Here is a 21,881-nt window from a genome sequence, read left to right on the forward strand (position 1 = left end):
CAGGGAAACCCTCCTCCCATTTTAGATCCTTCATTCTTCTCTCTTCTGGGTAAAAACCACCCTCCTTCAGACCATTAAGAGCTGAGGAGTTAGAGTATTAGCATTACTGAGCACCTTTGGTGTGCTAGTCACCCAGGAGTGCCAGCTGATTTCTAGCAATTATTTCATTTAATCTTTGTAATAACTCTGTGACATAAGTATTATTATCTGTATTTTATCCATGAGGAAATAGAGGTTTAAAGAAGTTAAGCAACCTTGTTCAAGGTCCTACAGTAACTGAGGAGTTGTGATTCTTCCTCACTTTTGTCTGATTCCACAACCCATGCTCTTTTTATTATCAAAAGAACTCATATATAAAAACATATATGCAGTTTATAGACTAAATTTTTTAGACCATCCCACCCATCTAGGTCGTCACAGAGCACCGAGCTGAGCTTCCTGTGCTTTATAGCATGTTCCCACTGGCTACTATTTTACACATGGTCATTGTACAGCAGAAACGAACACAACGTTGTAAAGCAATTATACTCCAATAAAAAAGAAAAGTAAGGGTAGTATCATGGGGGACCCAACAGGAGATAGTTCTTCACTCCTTGCATAGCTTCCTTTTATAGAATAGAGCCTGCTACAGTCAGAAAGGACTTTGGGAAGGTATCGGACCCACTCTTTTGCCCACAGACATGTTTTAAAAGACAGGTTTTAATAAGCTCCAGAAAATAGAGCCTCGTGGGTTGCACAATATCTTTGGAGGCAGGCTGCCTGGGCTTGTGTCCAAGCTCAGCCACTCAGCTGTAGTATGACCTTGGGCAATGCCTTACCCTCACCTCGCTTCCGTGTTTTTTCTACAAAATAAGGACAATAGTAGCAATGGGTTGTTTGAAGATTAAACAAATTGAAACATGTAAACTACTTTGAGCAGCGACTTACACATACAAAAGTACCCCATGCCTGTAGGCCATCAATGATTATTTTTACTAGTACCTCTTTACAGATGTTGATGATTTTCATTTCAAGGAGATTTTTCATTTTGAACTTCTTTTTGCTGAAATTTCAGAATGTTTTCTCTTTTTCTCGCTCATAGGAAATGGGGATGACTAATCATAGCATCATAGAAGGTGAGAAGGGAAGGGACCTCAGGCTGTATCAGTTCCTGCTTCCTGCCCTTGTAAATGAGGCTGGGGAAGGGAGGTGATGGGCTCAGGTTCTTATATGGCAAGAGTAGGTTTTGAACACACGTTCCACTCTAGTGGGTTTCTTTTGCATTGTATAATAACTCTTCACAGGCTGCAATTCAACACTGTTTAATTTCACTAAGACTTACTCAGGCTAATTCAGGAATGTGCCAGGCCAGTGACCCTGTGGGAAGAGCTGACCAGTGCTGAGTATAATAACATTGCCATTCTTATAATCTTATAGCAACTCATTAGCTTTCTTTTTCTTAACAGCGTTGTCATATTGTGGAATTGCATTTATTCTGAAAAAGAAGGGGGAGGAGATTTTTTTTTTTAACATCTTTATTGGAGTATAATTGCTTTACAATGTTGTGTTAGTTTCCGCTGTATAACAAAGTGAATCAGCTATACGCATACATATATCCCCATATACCCTCCCTCTTGCGTCTCCCTCCCACCCTCCCTATCCCACCCCTCTAGGTGGTCACAAAGCATCGAGCTGATCTCCCTGTGCTATGCAGCTGCTTTCCACTAGCTAGCTATTTTACATTTGGTAGTGTATATATGTCAGTGCTACTCTCTCACTTCATCCTAGCTTACCCTTCCCCCTCCCCGTGTCCTCAAGTCCATTCTCTACGTCTGCGTCTTTATTCCTGTCCTGCCCCTAGGTTCTTCAGAACCATATTTTTTTAGATTCCATAGATATGTGTTAGCATATGGTATTTGTTTTTCTCTTTCTGACTTACTTCACTCTGTATGACAGACTCTAGGTCCATCCACCTCACTACAAATAACTCAATTTCATTTCTTTTTATGGCTGAGTAATATTCCATTGTATATATGTGCCACATCTTCTTTATCCATTCATCTGTTGATGGACACTTAGGTTGCTTCCATGTCCTGTCTATTGTAAATAGTGCTGCAATGAACATTGGGGTGCATGTCTCTTTTTGAATTATGGTTTTCTCAGGGTATATGCCCAGTAGTGGGATTGCTGGATCATATGGTAGTTCTATGTTTAGTTTTTTAAGGAACCTCCATACTGTTCTCCATAGTGGCTGTATCAGTTTACATTCCCACCAACAGTGCAAGAGGGCTCCCTTTTCTCCACACCCTTGGGGAGGAGATTTTGTCTCTGAAGGGAAGGCAGGCTCTGGCCATTGATCTGTCTATTCCTCAGTAGAAAGGGTCAGAGGTACTGCCATGGGGACAAAGGCAGGGAGTGAGGAGCAGGGTCCCTAATGAGTGGGGTTTACTTAGGTGAAGAGAGAGCGGGAGAGCAGCCTTTCTTCTTTATACTGAACAGCTGCTATGCACTCGGTGTGGAGCTAGTCTCCCAAAGGAATGCGAAAGGACCCAGGGCAGGATTTGAGATTTCAAGGAGTTTCTTTAGAAAGGGGTAGAAAGCAAGGGTGGAAGTGTAGTGGACCCTCTGGAGTACTTTGAGGCTCTGTACTCCTGCAACAACTATGAGACTTTTCACTCCTGCAGCTCCACTTGGCTAGGAGGAGATTCTCCAGCTGACCAGAGGGGAGAATAGCATAGCAGGGATGCAGACTGAAAATACAGGGCTAATAGGGTGCTTTCCCGTGGCGACCAGGTGTCAGGGTGTGGGAGGTATTTATGACTAGGGGTTGGATTTGGCTTTGCCACCCGCTGGCTGTGGGCTGGAGAGAAAGTCAATTTCTCCATTCCTCAGTTTCTGCATCTTCAGTGGAAGAGGATGAACCAGGAGGTGATTGAAGTTTCTCACCATTCTAACGCTCTGTGTGTTGCGGGGCATAGCGGTAGGGCTGTAGGGCTGAGAAGGAGATCCTTCATGTGGAAAACATAATGATGGTTTGGATGCTGAGAAATGGACTAGTTGTGAACTCAGAGATTTTAATTCTTATTACAGAGGAGTGTTATTGCTACTGGGTCAACTGTCTGGTTTCAACATGTAGTGCCAGTAATATTGGCTCCTTTGTGGTTCTTTCATTTATAAACTTGGTGCATGAAACTCTTCTTCCTCCTTAAGGCAATTGAGGTAGTTAATCTTCCGTTAATCACTCATGACCATAACGTGCTCTGCAGACACAGTTGAAGTCTTTATGGGCGAGGAGGCCTTGGATGTGACAGAGCTGCTGATGCTCAGACCCAAGCTATGTGGGCTTTTTGTTTGTTTGTTTGCTTTTTTTGGTATTGTCTCTGTGGATGCTGACTTTCCTTCTACTGTCTCTGAGAAATATTGCTCACTTCTCTTAGGTGACAAGTGAGGATGGAAAGCAACTTCGAGGCCTACCCTGGGCCTTGTGGTCCCAGCACAACCAGAAGTCCTGGAGGCGGAATCCCTAAAGTTTTGCGAGGAATTGTGAAAACCCTCCAGCTTTCTCCACAGTTACTCCAAATTCCTCAGGTTCCTGGAGATGAGGAAAAACCAAGAACATCACTGAGGTAAGCATGTTTTATGTCAGCTTCCCTGTCTATTGGGACAGTTTTTGGGAGGCATGTGGATCTGCAAGTGTAGATGAGGTGGCAGATTCTCTCCTGGGGCTGCTGGAGTAGTGTCATCTTGGGGACCAGCAAGAGAAATGCTTCATCCAATTCGTATGCTCTCCTTTTATGGTTGGGAAGACACACTCATCAATCCATAGAATGTGGTCACCTAAGGAGGGAGAAAAGGCAAAGGGCTCAATGTGACCTGCTCCATATTCCATTTGTCAGTCATCCAAGTCTGCCATCTTCCTTTTCATGTTCTAAGTTTTGACCTTTTCAGTATGGCTTCCTCTCCACTTGTGCTAATTCATGGAATTCCATCACTTGGTTTTGAAAAATGGAAGTCTTTCTTTCACAAGAAAGCCTGCCATCCCTACCCCTTCCCTGCTCCACCCCATTTTATCCCTGTCATGGGGGGATGTCCAAGGAATGTAGGAGCTCTTATGTCTGCTCTCCAAGAGTAAGTTATTTGGTGTTCTAGAGTGCTTTATTATCTACCCTTCAGAAAATCTTGTTAGTGGATAGATGAGGCTTGGATAAAGCGTTTCTGAGGGCAAAGCTGTCACCAGTCTTGTGCACTATTATATCCCCAGCATTCAGCACAGTGCAGGGTATGTAGTACTCATTCATTCCACATTTCACCCACTCATTCATTCCACATGTTTGTTGAGTGCCCATTTTGTGCCAGATTTCTAAGTGCTGGAGTTAAGGCAGTGAAGAAAACAGACAAAATCTCTGCCATCATGGAGCTTGTGTTCCAGTCAGTGGAGAGCTAAATAACAAATAAATAAGCAAGTAAAATATACAGCACATCAGATGGTAATAAATGCTATGGAGAAAAATTAAGCATAGAGGAGAGATGGTATTTGCTGGAGGAAGAATAAAGCGCTCTGACCAAAAAATATTAGAGATGTATAACCCCATGATTTCAATTTATATTTGGAGGCAAGATGTTGAATTGAGAAGTAGGAAAGAAGCCTCAATTCCAGAGTTTTTTCACCTTGTTGCTATGGAGAATTTATTAGCCAGTACTTTCTGTCTGAGGCACTGAAGGGGGCTAAGACTCTACCTAGAGTGGGGAAAGTTTTGTTTGAACTCAGTTCTCTTCTTTGCTTGGTGGCTCCCACACCTTAATTCAGCACTTTCTGGTGTCAGTTTCCTCATTTTTGAATGCAGAGAACTGTGGATGATAGATCTTGAGCCCTTCTGCTGCCTCAATTAAGTGATAATAAGTCAGTGAAAATGGAAGAGACAAACTTGGACACTCTGTCTCACTGTGCAGATATATATGGATGGTAAAGTTGGCAATTCTGTGGACCCTCCAGGGACCCGCAGAATTTCTCCAGCTCTCATCACACTAGCCCCAGACCCCTGTAGCTGCCATTCCAGACAGGCCTCTGAGAAGGCAAGAAGAAGGCAGTGAATGCATTAGCACCCTAGAGACTCTAAGAGAATTCAACAAGCTACTGCCTTTGACAAGCATCAGAAGGGAGGAAGATGTCGGCCCATTTCCCATGTTGTGGCCTGAGAGACAAGCTGCAGACCTAGGGGTGGGCTCAGGAGTGGAAGTGGGAGGGGGCTGTGTAGCCGCAGTCCTCCTTCAGTCACAGGAGTGAGGAATCTCCGGAGAACAGCCTGGAAGCTGCAATTGCAACTGGTGATTTAAAGCAAGGAAGGGAGGAGTGGAGGTGGAAGGGGTTAGGTACCCCTACCCCCATTCCCTCTCCCCAGGACTGGCCAAGGAGTCAAGGGCAACCTCTGCATCACACAGATGACTGGAATTCACACAATTGTTCCCAGCTGTTCTCTAATTCAGGCATTGTTATAGGCCATGTATTTCTTTAGTATATCCCACAGCCCCTAGCCCAGTACCAGGGCCGTCTGCCTCTGACCCAGATCCTAGCTCTGCTTCTGGAACCTTAGATAAGCTACCCAGTCTCTCTGAGGCTCAGTTTCTCCATCTGTGACCCTGAGCTGACAATAAAGACCTCACGGGGCTGTCATAAGGATTAAGTGAGTCCACACCTGCAGAGTGGTTGCATCTTGGCACTCTGTAATTTAGTTCACTTTCTTCTCAATTATTCCACTTTATTGTTGGCCCTTTACTTATGTTAAGTAACATTTATGGCATAGCTACCATGTACAATGCAATTTACTTCCTCTCTATCATTTGCCTTTAACAACACTGTGAAGATGGAACTCTTATTATCTCTGAAGATGTAACTCTTCTTATCCTGGTTTCAAAGATGAAGAGGTACAGATAATTTTAGAAGACGGAGTGAAGCTTGTGTCACGATCACAAAATCTCAGAGTTAGAAAACATTGAGAAATCCTCTGGGACCTGTGCTGCATTGTCCCAGTTTCTTGACAGATGGTCACGGAGCATTGGTTTGAATAGGTCTGGTGGCGAGGGCACAGCCCTGTTGTCCCTTATTTCTGACACATCCTGGGGACAGTCTCCTCTATGGACCACCCTCCCCCAACCTCCTGAATCACATACTGTGTCCTTCAGCTCCAGAGTCTGAAATCTGTCGCCCTCCCTTATTACCAGTGGTATCTTGGGCAAGTGTTTTAGTTCTTCTGTGCCTTAGTGTCCTCGTTTGTAAAATGGGGATAATAGTAGAAAATGCATCATAGGATTATTGTGAGGATTAAATCATATAACACATGTAAAGTGCTCAGAATAGTGCTTCGCCTATAGTAAACACTCAACAGATATTAATCATTATTACAGCTAACATACAGTTTTATGAATTTGTCCAGATGTTTTCTCTCCTCCTTCTCATCAAAGACATTCTTCTGGTCTCTGTCAGAAGGACCCACTGGGTCTCTTCCTAGGATTCCATTTTGCAGGTCTTTTAAAACTATGGTTCCAAAACTTTGACAACATCTACATAAAGCTTCCAAATATCATTCTTTATCATATATAGATACATATATATGAAAGGTCAGACAAAATCACAAGAGATGGGCAGATTGGGAGGTGCCTTGATGGAACAGTGAGGATCCCTGACTGGAACCAACTGTGTAACTGTGTGTGTCTGGCAAACACTTGTCAGCCTTTTTTGTACGTCTATGGACAGCAGGATCTTTGATTAGATTATTGATAAGATTATTAATCTTTATTAATAAGCGGCACATATGTACAGCACACAACCTGATGAATTCAGATATACCCATACACCCATGAAACCATCACAATAATCAAATTACTGAACATACCCATCACCACCAAAATTCCAGTAAGGTATTGAGTGAGGTGAATGGTAGCTTTTCTAGATGAGGTCAGAAGGAAGGACAGGTTCAGCCTCAGAATAGGCTGTCAGTCATCTAAATCTGGAAAAGTACATCGCTCAAGATAAAAGTGGAGTCTAAACTGAGCTGTCCAAAGAAGGATAAAGAAATGCCAGTGGGAAAAAATTGTTCAATGTCTTTTTTCTAGAACATATAGAAGAAGAAGTAAAGAGGTAGAGATGGAAAGGAGGGCAAAAGTCCAAAACAGTACAGCAAGCTAGAGATCAAGTCTTGCCATCCACGTTGGGAAGATGACAGGCAGTGTGTACCATAGATGCCGAAGGAAGGGAGGAGTCTTCCCACCTTCCCAGCACCTCTCCTTGAGAACAGCTAGATTCCTGGTGTATATGGCTGGGGAGAAACTGGACATCACCATAGTCATACTTTGGAAAGTGCCTCTTTATGTCATATCCTAAGTACTTTAGGCTGTGTGGCCAAATCTTTTATGACTCTCCAAGAAAACTGTTAAGAGTGTACCGTAAATGCTACAATTTCTGACTCTGTCTCTCCTCTCTCCTGCCCTACACCGGGCCACACCCCACTGGGGGTTGCCTATCTGAGCACCACTGGAGTGCGTGGGCAGGCTGTGAGCCAGTGAACCTGAAGGAAAGGCATGAACGTCAGCCTTCTCCGGCTTCCATTTCTTGAACTATTTATTCAGGAGAAAGTCATGATCTTGTTGGAACTGCTGTTCCACGTAGATCTCCACATTTTTTGAGCTGCTCAGAAGTGAACCCACAGCAGGGTGGTGGTCGAGGCACAGTAGTAAGATCCTTCATCTCTCTCTGATGCCTCCAGGATATTCAGCACAGCCTGGTTGTTTAAAAAATCAATTTCACCTTGGAAGTTGTCTTCGAAACCAGGGCCATATGTGCCCCCTTCTCGGTATATGAGAGTCATTGTGTTACCCGGTGTTTTCCTGTACCAGAAGGTATAATAGTTACTGATGGAGTCTCCTTTCATGGAGCACCTGAGGGTGACAGATTCCCCCACAGACACACTCCTTGCTTGGTTTTGAGGCACCAACGTGACAGCTGACATGACTCCTAGAGAAGAGACATGAGAGGGACTTAGTGAGGACTGGGGCTGAGATCATTGAGTAACGGGTGCTGTGCTCGAGGGCCAGGCCCTGGCAGCCTTGATGCCTCGCTGAGCCTTGATCTTTTGAGGTTCCGGGATCTGCCTTACCTGGCCAGAAGAGAGTGAGGTGGATGAGGTAGCAGACCCTCTGCATGGCTCCACTCAGGGACAGCTCTGCCTCCCAACTTGTCCTGTGCCTGGTCCCTCCTCAGAGTCAACACCTTCTCTGTGACGTGTTTGTGCCTGAGGAAACCAGCCCCTGTTGGCAGCTGTTCTGTTACCCAGAGAGGTTTTGTCAATCACAGGAAGCACGCAGAGCCTGCTGACTGTTAATGAGATGACAGTGCCCTTCAAGATCAATAATGTGGTCCAGATAAATAAGGCCAATTGAGAGGAGGTTAACACAGCTTATTTGATTGATCACAAGATTTTTGCTTCCCACCCTAGAAGTTAAGTTTGATATAGTTGCTTCATTTTCATGTTAGAGGTACATGTTGTATGTACTGTGGTGATGTTAAGGGTTAATACCCAGAAGAATTATTGACTTTTACAGCCATAATCAAAAGAACCATCAAAAGAGGAGGTCGATAGTGTGTGCACAAGGACTGTGGGTGTTGTAATGATTGTTGTGTTTACTCCAAACTCCCTCCAGGCAAAGTTGGATAAGGGTGATTCACCCAAGTATAAAAGAGCAATCCAATGAAACACTGTCTCCAAATTTAATGCATTTTCCTAATCTTTATTGAGCTCGTCTATCTTCTTTTCTGTAAGGTTCTTAGGTCACTTATGTTGAATTACACAAAGTAAAGTGTTGTAAAAAACTTAGAAACCACAACTACCTCCCAGTTTATGACAGCCTAAATTTAGATGTACTTCAAAAGAGAGGCGTATTTGAATTCTTGGGACCCACACGTTTCAGTTTCAAGGCCAATAATCTATGAAATATTGAAATTAAACAGGTAAATTAATAATGGAAACTAGAAGGTGCAGCTGAAGCGGGGAAGAGGGTCACCTGGTAAGCAAAGAGGTGTTCAATATCTGAGGATGGGTGCAGGACCTAAATTCCAACACTAGTGGAGCAGACACCCACCTGAGCTTTCTTGTTTTCCCCAGTGTGACTGGGACCAGACTGGCCTGAGGATTCAGATAGAGGCAAGCTCAAGTTAGCTTGACCTCATGGTAGTTGCTCTCCTTACCCTAGTCATCTCATTTACCCAACTGCCTATCTCACCCACCATTTCTAGAGGACCATTAGCAAGTACTCAAGGTGGTCACGTTCTCTGGTATTACAAAGTGCACTATCTGTACCTGTAGGATACAATGGTGCCTGTTCTCTATAGTGTGTTCAGAGCTGCCAAGGGCAACTTTTCTGGGCTTACTTGATCTTTTTATATCAGGTTGCTTGCCTATTGGCACATCCTATAAATCTAGTCATTTTTACTATGCACCAGACCTTGGGGATTCCCTGATGAATGACAGATATGGTCTCTTCTCTCATGAAGTGTAGTTTCGAGCATCAGAGCCAGTCATCACTTAATGATTTGCATAATGAATTTCTCCAGTGCTACAGAGTGACAAGTACTCTACAGAAGCAGAATTAAGGTAGCACGTTATGGGGCCAGGATCTGGTCAGGAGGTCAGGCAAGTCTTCCCTGAGGAAGTGACTTTGCAGTTGAGACTTAAAAGCTGAAGTTACCCAGGTGTGCTGGATAGTGTCTGTCCCCCCAGATCACTCTAGTTCCTCCTCTAGGAGGCTGATCTCAATGGACAGCATCCACCTGGTTCCCTTGCTCTCTGGCATCCTGTTCAGTTTGGCCAACGGGAGGCACCATCAGGAGATTGGAGAGAAGGAGGAGGAAGAGGTGGGGTGGTCTTACCCCAGATTCCTTCCTGCTAGGCTGTGCCTTGGCTGTGGCTGCTTTCCTCTGCCAGAGGCTGCAGGTTTTGGTAAAGACTCATGTACTTCATGCTTCAGGCCCAGGGTGGCAGCGATTCTTCTGTTGCCAGACTTAGGGTGTTTCACCGTCTTTTTTTGGTTTCCCGTAACCCAGCTGTATTAGTTTCCTATGGCTGCCTTAACAAAGTACCACAAACTGGATGGCTTAAAACAACAGAGACTTGCTGTCTCACAGTTCTGGGGGCTAGAAGTCTGAAATCAAGGTGTCAGCAGGGCCATGCCCTCTCCGAAAACTTTAGGCAGATCCTTCCTTGCCTCTTCCTAGCAGCTGGTGGTTTGCTGGCAGTCCTTGGTGTTCTTTTGTTTGTTTGTTTGTTTTTGTTTTTTTGCGGTACGCGGGCCTCTTACTGTTGTGGCCTCTCCCGTTGCGGAGCACAGGCTCCGGACGCGCAGGCTCAGCGGCCATGGCTCGCGGGCCCAGCCGCTCCGCGGCATGTGGGATCCTCCCGGACTGGGGCACGAACTCGTGTCCCCTGCATCGGCAGGCGGACTCTCAACCACTGCGCCACCAGGGAAGCCCCCTTGGTGTTCTTTAGCTTGGCTCGCCTTTCCTGTCACATGGTGTTCTCCCAGTGTCTTTGTCTTTACACTGCTTTCTTCTTACAAAGACATCAGTCATGTTGGCTTAGGGGCCCACCCTACTCCAGTCTGACCTCATCTTAACTAATTACATCAATCTTAACTAATTACAGCAATTGCAATGATGCTATTTCCATATAAGGTCACTTTCTGAGGTACTGGGGGTTAGGACTTGAACATATCTTTTTTTGAGGGACACAGTTCAGTCTATAACACCTGCCCACACCTTTGCAAATGTCCTTTTCATTAGATTCTTTCTGATCACCCTTTTGACAGTGCCCTCTGTCCCCTGCTAGGACTCTGCTTGATACACCCAGTATCAGGGGCATGTGTAGGGAAAGAACATTCTATATAAGAAATGAGGATGTATTAAAAAAAAAAGCCCCGAGGCAGGAGGAAGCGCTGTAGGCTTAAAGCTACATTCACATCAAAAGAAGAGTTAGCAGGGCTCAAATAAGCCTGTCTTCTTAGATAATTATTGTTGAATTCTCCCAAATTATTCAGGAAGTCATTCTGAAAAATTCCAAGACTGTGCTTACGTTTATGACTGTGATTTCTATCTGCCACAGGTTAGAGGTAATTTTAAGAGTTTTTGGCTAATGAACAAAAACAACCTTCCTCTAGGCCTGACGAGGAGAGAGTCCATATGAACAATAAATCAAAGCAGAGGTGGAAGACAGTAGTGGGGATGGAGCAGGTGATGATTTGGTTTGGTGGTAGCTGGGGCAGGTTGTGGCTAGGAGACGTGCTCTACTGGTCCGGGAGAGTCGGGACCTGCTGCAGAAGCTTGGCCCAGGCCTGTGGCAGGAGGAAGATGGAACTCGAACACAAGCATAGCCTATGTGGGGTGCCCAGGTGGAAGGTAGAAAAGTGTTCCTGGGCCCTGCCCTTGGACTCCCTCTTTCTTAGGCTCTGCGCAGATTGTGTTCCCTGTGCCCATTCTTTCTGTGTCCAGGTCAGCAATTAGGCCACAGCTTCCCAGGTCCTGGGAGATGTCTGTCCCTTCATGTGACTTCTGGGGAGAGTTAATGTTTCTTTACAGTCTCTGAGGGATAAATGAAATTATATTTGCGAACACTTGGCTCATTGCTTGGCCATTTGTTAGTTTCCTTCTTTTTTGACATCGTTACATAAAAATCAGGACACCTGAGACTTGGGACAGTTAGTAGGAGAGACAAGAGTGCTTTGGAGGGGGCTTTATCCATCCTTTTCCATAATCCCTGTCAGCCTCCCATTCTTTGACATCTTTCCCAATTTTATGTGCTATGAAAATACTGCCTCAAGGCAAGTCCCTGAGGCATCTTTCAACCAGATTGCAGCCCCTTAGCCCCTCCTTTGTAGAAATTCTGGAGTTGCCTTTGTATGCTTTATGATGTGTAAGTGCAGCCTCACAATTGTTGTTTGGTCTGGTCTGTCTTTATCTCCTGTGTAATCCCCTCAAAGCACCCGTTGAACCCATAAAGGTCCTCAAAAATGCTGATTGAAGTGAAATGATTTCTTCTGCCCAAGAAGACTTGAAAGTGAGTTGCTGTCTACAACACCCCAGGAGCAGAGGAAGACATTAAGGACCTTATTCCCAAGATCATGGCCATAGGAAGGACCCCAAGTCTTTGGGTTGTGGCTCTAAAGATGGGCCATATCGTTACAGAAACTTCTGCCCCCTTCAGCCTTACCAGACAGAAGAGGGTTAAGAAAGGCACTGCTGACCTCAATACACAAGCTGCCACGAGCACTTCTTGCTTTTCCATTAGTGTACAGTTGCTAAAGATGGCTATGAGGCTGAGGTAGTTAATATTTCATTTTCAGAGCCAGGGTGCTGCCTGGGGAGTCCCAGGAAAATCAACATAGATTACATAGCAATGGAGGAAGATGTGTTTATTGGCCTCACTGAGAACAGAAGGAAGAATGGAAGATTTGAAGGGAGAAGGGACCTTTGCAAGTCTTCTCATCCACGATTCAGCCTTCACTTCCCCATGACCTCAAGCAGAGAGCTGCTTTTCCTGTTCTTCAAGTGAGTTCTTTGAACTTATATGCCATTTCTTTGAATTTGCACAGGCTGTTGAGCTCGAGCAGCTGGGTAACCCCACCTCTGCTCAGACAACCCTCAGATAGAACACCACCTACACACTGGGCTGGAAGGGGTCCTGGAACCCGAGAGTCCTTGTTTTTCACTGCCTGCTCTAGTCTCAAGGGGCAGCTGTGCTGTAGTGGAGAGACCACTGGATTTAGGCTTGGAAGATCTGGGTGTATACCTGACACCACCACTTACTTGCAAGTCACTTAACCTCTCTAAGCCTCCATTTTCTAGACAATAAAATGGGGATAATACTGCCTTGTGCGGTCTTAAAATAATGGCTGTGGATACACCTTATGACTAATCTCCAGGGAGACCTGCACTTGGGGTCAGCTCACCAGTGTGGAAGGTGGGAGGAAAGGGCAGGCTTTGCTGTGACCTATGTGGACCCAGAGGAGTTGCACCATGGGGAGGGCAGCGAGTAGTAAGTCCCTTCTCTCTCACTGTAGTTTCAAGAATCTCCAGGGAGAATTGGCCTCTACAAGTAAAGTTGTTCTGGAGACCAGGGCCGTAGAAGTCTCCTCGTTGGTTTATAAAGTTCAGGGAACCATCTTGGTCCCTCTGACACCTGTGTATCATGTAATTATTCATTTCCCTGTCCCTGTCATTTGGCACTGCAAAATCTTGCTTCTTCTAAAAGGAACAAACATCTCTTTTTGCTCCAACAAGACATCTGGCTTGATTCCTGAAAAACAATATCAAGGGAAAAGGAAGAGAGAGGAACCCTATCAGAGCATCAAGGGACTGAGCTACCAGGGTGGGGTTACAGAGCCACCTTCCATTTCCATCTTCCCACCATCTCTCCCAGGAGTCATTTCATCAGGGAGGTCATTTATTCATTCACCCAATTATTGGGCAAACATCCACTGGCTTCTATGGTGGACTCAGTGCCAGGCTGGGCTCCATGGAGGTGACAATGGTTTGGGCTCTCCGGGGCTCACCTGGCCCAGGAAGAAGTGCAGGGCCTGCGGTTCTGAGGCTCCAAGGCTGCTCTTACCTGTGCAGCCTAGTGGCAGGAGATGTGGTACGTGGCTTCCCCTGAAGATTGAAGGGTCTGCTTCCGGGACTGTCTCCTGGCCCTTTCTTCCTCGTCTCAGCCCTTAGTGTCTCAGCGACTCGCCTGTGTGCTCTTGGGCTTGCCTGCGGACAGCGAGGAAATGAGCCTGAATCAGCAGATGTTCTGCCCCCGGAGAACAGCCTCACCGGTAGTACAAACAATCTAGGGACTTTTTCTTCTGCAAATGGCAGCGTCTCCCTCGTAGAGTTGAAACCAAGGTTTTGGCAGGGCAGATGTTGCTATTTAGATTCAGACAGCTTTTAATCTTCTTTCCCCCCTAGTTGTGGATGTTCCTTTTATTTTTTGTTGCAATATATTTATTTTGGATCTTTTATTTATATACCAAGGGAGCTGCTTCCTAGGAAGGGAGCTAGACTTTGCCAAATTGCCCATCTTCCACAGGACCTGAGCCCATAACAGTTGCACAGAATTTAACAGAAAATATGATTGCACTGGATATAATTTTTAGTAACAGTTAAGTGCCTCCTGTAGTACTCTGCCCATATCAAGAGCCCTGTAAGTGTTGACGCTGTAATAGAGAAACACAGCACAAAAGAAGCATAATGGGGGGATGGGGTAAGTGGAGTGGGCAATGAAAATTAAATGAGAAAAAGCAAAGTTAAAGCATGAAAAAAGGTTTAATGGGATATTGTAGAATTATCTACTGAAAGGACAAAGTAGAACAAACTAAAAATAAAAAGGAAATATAACAGCTTAGATAAGAGGACTGTGGAAGCAGAGAAAAGCTGGAAGGTAATTAGGACAATCACCTTGATGCAGTGGTTCTCAGTCTTGGCCTCACATTGGGATCCCCTGGACAGTTTTAAAAAATACTGAAGTCTGGGTGTTTCCCACAGAGAGTCTGATTTAATTAGTCTGGGGTGGGGTCCAGGCATCTGGATTTAAAAAAACTCCCTAGGTAATTCTGATGTGCAGCTAGGATTGAAAACCACTGTGTAAGAGCATCATTTAGTAAAACAAAGAATACACCTTATATTGCAGTAAAGTCTTATTATAGTGTTGTCCTCTGGGGACAAGGCAAAACCTGTGGCCAGGTGTCACCTGTGACTGGGATGATCTACCATCTTATCCTTTTCTCCAGGTCCAACGTGGACCCTCAATAGCTCTCCTCCTTGGTGATGTTTCACTGCCTGTCTCTTATGAATCAGAGGGCATGAGGACCTGCTGAGGTCAGCTTCAGCCATCTCCCTGTTGCCCTGAGCTCCTACAGCAGTGTGGGGCACTTAGTGGGTGCTTAGTAAATAGTTGCTAAGTGCTATGGTCCTTGTCGTTCTGGGTCCTTCTCTGCCAATTAAAATGAGCTAAGTCTATGGGTCTTGGTTCCTCCTCTTAATCCTGCCCTGACCTTCAAGATCTAAATTATACCCTACTCGGCTCCCTCTTGAGAGAACAAATTCAGCCAGGAGAGTCTTCTTGCTGTGATTCTTTAGGTTGGACAACACATCGCTGTGTGTGTGAAGTGGAATGCAGCCTACAGCACCCCAGATCCACAAGATAATGGGTCCTTGCTGTGTTTCAACTTGTGTTCTCTTTTTCTTCCCTCCCTCCCTCCCTCCTTCCCTCCCTCCCTTCCTTCCTTGTTGTTGTCCTGTAATTCCCAGGCTCACAGCAGAGCACAGTCATCTAAGGAGACCTGCCACAAAGAGTGAAAATGTGTGCAGTGCCCTGAAGCGGCCATGTGTTTTTGGAGGAGGTGAATCACCTTCTGTTCTCCTGGAATTATTGATTTCACAGTGAAGATTTGCTGCCACAGAGCTGTGGGTAGAATGTAAAGTTATTGCCATCTCTGGAACTCCTCTTTGATTTCCGCTGCTTGCTGGAATAACTGTGGGGTTCTGGCAGTCCTCAGGTAGAACATGGAGAGGCCAGAACAGAGCTGTTCATGCTGATAAGAGACTAATCTTATGCCTTTGCTGATAGTAGTCTATTTATAAAAAAACAAACCCCAAATAACTGTAATTTTGTACTTAGATCCAACAATATCCAGTAGAGAGGAAAAAGCTGGGAAAACTTGGATTGGGCCCAGAGGTTATTAGTTTTAAATGAACGGAATAGAAGCTCCTCCCCCTTTGTAATATTTCTGCACATAAGAAAAAGCACTCCCTACGCCTCTCCTCTGAAAGGGAGAAAAATATTTTGTTCAAGGTTCTTGGTTGGCAGTAGGGCTGGGGGACAGGCAAGAGAGAGAAGATAAATGCTTTTCTTTTCTCTCCTTTGGTGATGGGAGTTTATGAAAAAGTAGAATGTCCATGCTTCCATGCTTTTAGGGAGCTCAAATTCTGTAGCTCTGACATCATGTAGCCGTGGGATTAAGATCTTACCTTATACATCTTACATCCTCTAACCTGCCAAGTGTTTCCCAGGGTAGAAAGTGGTGACAGAACTGGGCTCTCCCAGAACCGCAGGGAAATTCCACAGTCACCAACAAAAACTTGTGTCATCCTTGCTTTTTCTGGTTGGCCTTCCAGCTCAGACACAGTTCCAGAGGTATCTCCTATGCCTTGGGCTCTGAACTAACATACCTACTACTTTTGCTTTGTTTTATCACAGGTTGAGGGGAAAAAAGGAGCGAGGCTGAAAAAATGCTAAAACATGAGGTCAGCTCTAAAGATATAGAGCTTAAGAAACGATGGAAGAGAAAAAAGGAAGCACTCTAGGGTGCTTTGGTTAAGGCAGCTGTGTAGATTAAAAAAAGTGGCCATGAGGTAGCTTTGGGGGCTGGAAAAAGAGACTCCCGAAACAAGTGAAGTGAGAAAGTTAGTATCTGAGTGGATGTTGGTCCTACAGCATCCTGGGCCACCATAACCCAGTGCCCTTGTCATGTCCCAGGAACGTCACTCACTCTGGATCTGCTGCTGCCCCGTTGCCATACTCTGTGTATCTCTGACATTCAAATTGGTTACGCGGGGTTTGTGGCGCGTCTTTGGTGGAAAGGGCCAACGACTGGGGTACATAGGCTTGAGACCGTATAGTTAGGAGTGGTTGTTTTATGGTCACCATGGTGTTGCTGTTTTAAAGCCTAGTTTAGAATGCAGGTGCTGTTCTATTCATCAGGGATGTGACAAGTTAAAGGGCTGTTAACACTGAGCTGTGTAATGAACAGTTAGTATGAGTGAATGAAAAGATTACTGAATAGAGATACAAGCTATCCAGTTGGCAGGGCTTCAACTGCCAAGTAGTCTGAGAGTTTGCACACATGCATGACTGAGTAGTGACTGTGAACGGGGAAGTTACCAAAGGAGCATGAAGGAAGTACCATGGGTGGCAAGGTAGCCCCGTGTGATGAAGAACCTCAGCATGGATCAACTGGAAGTAACATCCTGAGTGAAACTGAGGTCCATGACAGCGCACACAGTATCAATCTAAACTGACGTCAGTGTCCAGTCTGCGGCGAGAAATCAGGGATGCAGGACAACAAAAGATGCAGAAGGAAGGGCACATGCCAAGAAGATGGGCTGGAAGAGCACAGGGAAAGGGAATTTTTGCAAGACTCAGCTGACAATCATCTGTCTCTGTCAGAAAACCTTATTTTTAAGCATGCCAGCTCAAGTCCCAATTGGCGACCCAGAGGCTGCAGCGTACTGGGAGGAGAACTGTTGCCTCTACTCACGATCTGCTGCGTTTGCGTTGACTCACAACGTGGTTGGGGACTCAGCTAGACAGCACACTAAATACCCAGCAGAATTCCTAAAACCACCATTGGCCCAGAGAACCCTTTGTTAATAAATATTATAGCACAATCTGTGTTTATCCAGGGAAGTGTGATAGGGAAGGGAAACTAGCAGGAAAAGAAAATAGAGTTTAAATGCCATGGCAGTTGAAAATATTTATTTTTACGGAAGAGATATAATCCAGACAATTTTCATCTTGTTTTGAATGACTAAACCCTAAACTTCAAGCACGTGGAGGCCAATGACAATTTTTTTAGGGCAACCAGGATGAGGAAAAGCAGCCTCTGTGTACACACACCAAAGGGCCATGGGGCCCACGTCCACATTACAATCAGGGCCTCCTTGTGTGCTCATTGCGGCCCCCGACACACTTAGGCAGATCATCAAGTACCAAAAAGCTTTTAGCTTTTCTCTAGACAATCTTTAGTTTCCAAGAGGCCTTGGGAGAAGCTTGGAAAGGAACAGGATCAAAATTCAGGTGAAGGAGCAGAGGTGCAATTACCACAAGCTATTATTAGAGCAGCTGGCGAAACATCTTTCTGTAAACCAGGGAGTCTTCCTCTTATGCCCTCCTCTTTGGCCCTGAATCTAAATCGAGGAACCAGCATTATGTGGTTGAATCCGTGCTCTGGTTGGGTGGGAGGGTTTCAGGCAAACCCTTGTCCTTTTCTTTTATCTTTTTACTTTAAAGTAGGGAATAGATACAAGTGGGCACTATTGTGAAGAATAGGTGGTCCATGGCTCTGACATACCAGCCTTGTCAGCTGTGGTGTGGGAAAGTAGGCAATTAATAAAACCTTTGCGGCAGCTCCTGTGACCACAAGGGATGATATTGGCTCCATTTAGCATGTTTAAATTTAAGTATTCACCTCATGTCAAAGTATGTAGCTGTGTTCTCTCATCTGAGGTTGTTCATTTGGAAATACAGAAGGATAAGGCATTATTTCTTTAAATAAAATATTCATTACCATCTGTGTCTCAGTGATCCCTAAAGCAGAAATTCAGTTCACACATTAAATTCAATAATCATATATTAAACACTTACTATGCAACACCCTGTGGAAACTGAAGATGAAACAGACTAAGAATTCCTACCCTCAAGGGGTTTATAAATTAGGAGGAGCATAAAGGAGGTATCCAAACAATCATGTGAAAAGAGAGAAAACATGAAATGACTCAAGAGAGGTAACTGCAGAGAAAAAAGTAAATTGAAAAAAAAAAAAGAGAGAGGTAAGTGCTAACGTGGTTCACTTGGGGAGAGATCATATCCTCAGAGGTGAGTTTTGCACTGGAGATATAAATTTGGGAGTCCTGAGCACATATGTGGAATTCAACTCTGTGAGCATGAATGAGATCACCTAGGAGAAGATACAGAAGGGAAAAGGGACCTAGGCAAGGGCCCTGGGTGCTCTATATTTAGAAGCTAGGTAGAAGAAGAGCCAGCAAGGGGACTGAGAAGGAGAGGCCAGTGATGTACAGGAAAATTAGTAAAGTATAGCATCTCAGAAGCTAAGCATGGAAAAGCATTTCAAGAAGGAATGGGTGGGGCTTCCCTGGTGGCACAGTGGTTGAGAGTCCGCCTGCCGATGTAGGGGACACGGGTTTGTGCCCCAGTCCGGGAATATCCCACATGCCGTGGAGCGGCTGGGCCCGTGAGCCATGGCCGCTGAGCCTGCGCGTCCGGAGCCTGTGGTCCTCAACGAGAGAGGCCACAACAGTGAGAGGCCCGCGTACAGCAAAAAAAAAAAAAAAAAAAAAAGAAGGAATGGGTGGCTAGTGGTGCAGTACACTGCTGAGAGTTCGTATAATTGTTGGCTATTTATTCCTGTGTTTGTTTTATGTCTGTCTCCTCTTAAGGAGGGCAGGCCCCCTGTTTATCTTGCTCGCACATGTACTCAGTGTCTGGCGTGGTACTTGGCACAGAGTGGGACTCAAGATATATTTGTTTCATTAAGGAAGGAAGAATTAAAGCCAGTCTGAGGTGTTTGTATTTAATTAAGTAGGCAAAAAATAGTGTCTGAATAGCATCTTCAGATTCCTAACATGGAGTGTGATCTTAGCAAAAATGCAAGCCTCCTTTTGAAGGCCTGTACAGACCCGCTGGCCTCATGCATACCTCCTCTCATCATCATTAGGTGTCTTCCAATCTGGATGCACAAGAACAAGAAAACAGCAAGAATCCATTGGGTGATTCATATACTAAACATGCAACACCCTGTGGAAACTGAAGATGAAACAGACTAAGAATTCCTGCCCACAAGAGGTTTATAAATTAGGAGGAGCATAAAGGAAGTATCCCAGCAACCATGGAAAAAGAATCATAATCCTGAGAGCAGTGTTAGCCACTAGAATCTCATGAGATATTAATGGTTGTGCCCTTATAGAAAGAATTCTCTGAACCCAATTCTGGGCTAAGTAGGTATATTTACAGCAGGAGTTCTCAGAGCACGTAATATGCTAATAAAGAATTGTGAATATTAAGAGAGATCTATTAAGGTAGAGCATTTGCCAAACTTATTTGACCATGGAATCCTTTTTAATTGCTTAATAACTGTTAACATTTTAAGAGACAGTGACATTATGAAGAACAATTTGGCAAGTGTCACCTCTGAGTTTTTCTGAGAAGAAAAAAAAATCATATCAAATTCCTTTTTAGTTGACATGGGGAGAAACTCTCCATGTTGGATACAAATTACATGGGTGGAGTCAAAGAGTATGATAGGTTGTATCATTATTATTCTCAAGTATTTGATCCTCCCTTTTATATGAGAGGATTATCAGTCCCTGCCACTGCTTCATGTCCTGCCAGTGTCTTCTGTGGGAGGGGCATGAGTCCCTTCCCAGCTGATTTTGAGTGTGGTCATGGAAAGGCTTTAGTCAGTGAACATGGGTGGACATGATGTATGCCATGTCTGAGCAGATGCTCTAAGGAGCACTCTGAGTTTCTATCAGCAGCTCTCTTGTTCTTCTTCCTCTGTCATGAGAACAGTGTGTCCCAAATAGTGAGTTATCTTTCAGTCTGGTTTCTGGAATGGGAAGACTCAGAGAGCAGAACTTAGCAGACACCTTGTAGCCATCGACTTGTAGTAAAAGCAGGAGCAAAAAATAAATGTTCGTTGTTTAAGCTATTGAGATATTGGTGCTGTTTGTTACTGCAGCAGAGTTGACTAATACAAAGAGGGAAATATGGAAGGCCGTTATAAATATGACAGTTTCTTTCCAGAGCTCCCAGAAGAGATACAACCCTGGAGGAGAAGCAGAAAACAGAATGGCTTCATTTGTAGCTGAATTTTTTACACTTCACAGGAGAAAAGTTGTACTTTTGTTCTGATGAAAAACAACTTCATGAAAGAAGAAAACTACATCAGCTTAGATAAAGATTTGTAGACTTAGTGAAGACTGTAGATGCTGGCATATCCGAGAAGAAATCTCAATATTTCAAGCTGAATGAAATCAAAGGACACACAGAAGTGGAAGTTGATAACCAGTCCCACTGGCACTACTTGCCTCCCTGTAGAGCACATTACTTTCTTAATTGTCTCTTCAGATTTCCTCACAGTTCCCATTAACAGGATGGGAAGAGGTCAGTGCCCCACAGCACCAAATTCTGGAAAATCCCAGAGGTTTGGGAGGGATCTTTTTTTTTTTTTTTTTTTTGCGGTACGCGGGCCTCTCACTGCTGTGGCCTCTCCCGTTGCGGAGCACAGGCTCCGGACGCGCAGGCTCAGCGGCCATGGCTCATGGGCCCAGCCGCTCCGCGGCATGCGGGATCCTCCCGTACCGGGGCACGAACCTGCGTCCCCTGCATCGGCAGGCGGACTCTCAGCCACAGCGCCACCAGGGAAGCCCGGGAGGGCTCTTTAATAAGAACAAAAAGTTAAAGGGAGTGACCATTATCCTAGGAAATAATGTTCTTCTTTCCCTCTCCCCATCCTCTTTGCTCTTGTTAATTCTTCATCTCCTAAACCCATACCACTCCCATTTAGCTGGTCTATTTTGTGGTGTGCACAGTAGCAGCACTTTGGAAATCTCTAAGCTGTGTTTGGCAGGGAATTTGCTACATCTGTGGTTAAAGAGTCCCAGTGAAATCTATGATAGACATTAGTTTCCCCACAAAAAGACTGATTTGTTTAGTCTAGGTTCAGTATTTTTCCATTTTCAGTATGTTTGTTCGTTTAAACTGAAGACATCATATAGCCAAATGTGTGTGTGTGTATGTGTGTGCGTGTGCATATGTGTATTTAACTATCAAGGATTCTCATCTTCCTTCCTGGGTCATCTTCAGGAGCCTCCAAGCATATATTACCCCAGGGAAGCAAGTGTTTTCTCTGTTAGGAGCTCTCATCACTTCCTATGAGAAGCCGTCCCCAGCTCTAGGCCATCACTTCCGTCTCTATGTTCTCACAGCTGTGCACTCTTTTGTCTGTTAATGTCTCTATTTCCTTGTCTGTTTCTATCACTAGAAAGAGCACCTTGAGGACAGGAATTGAGCCTTGGTGGT

At 44.8% G+C, this 21,881-nt stretch overlaps 2 protein-coding genes across 2 annotated transcripts in view; both read left to right on the forward strand.

Moving 5' to 3' along the window:
* Window positions 1-3,551, forward strand: part of DAD1 (defender against cell death 1) — a 176,232-nt gene extending 172,681 nt beyond the window's left edge. The window contains exon 4 of the transcript XR_013826974.1: window positions 3,417-3,551. The gene's annotated coding sequence lies outside the window, so the exon portion shown is untranslated. The remainder of the gene's footprint in view (window positions 1-3,416) is intronic.
* The window catches only part of SALL2 (spalt like transcription factor 2), an 802,697-nt gene that overhangs the window by 44,722 nt on the left and 736,094 nt on the right, over window positions 1-21,881 (forward strand). The window contains exon 2 of the transcript XR_013826964.1: window positions 3,417-3,605. The gene's annotated coding sequence lies outside the window, so the exon portion shown is untranslated. The remainder of the gene's footprint in view (window positions 1-3,416; window positions 3,606-21,881) is intronic.

This window comes from Stenella coeruleoalba, assembly GCF_951394435.1.
Source record: "Stenella coeruleoalba genome assembly, chromosome: 2".
In the NCBI taxonomy this organism is placed as follows: domain Eukaryota; kingdom Metazoa; phylum Chordata; class Mammalia; order Artiodactyla; family Delphinidae; genus Stenella; species Stenella coeruleoalba.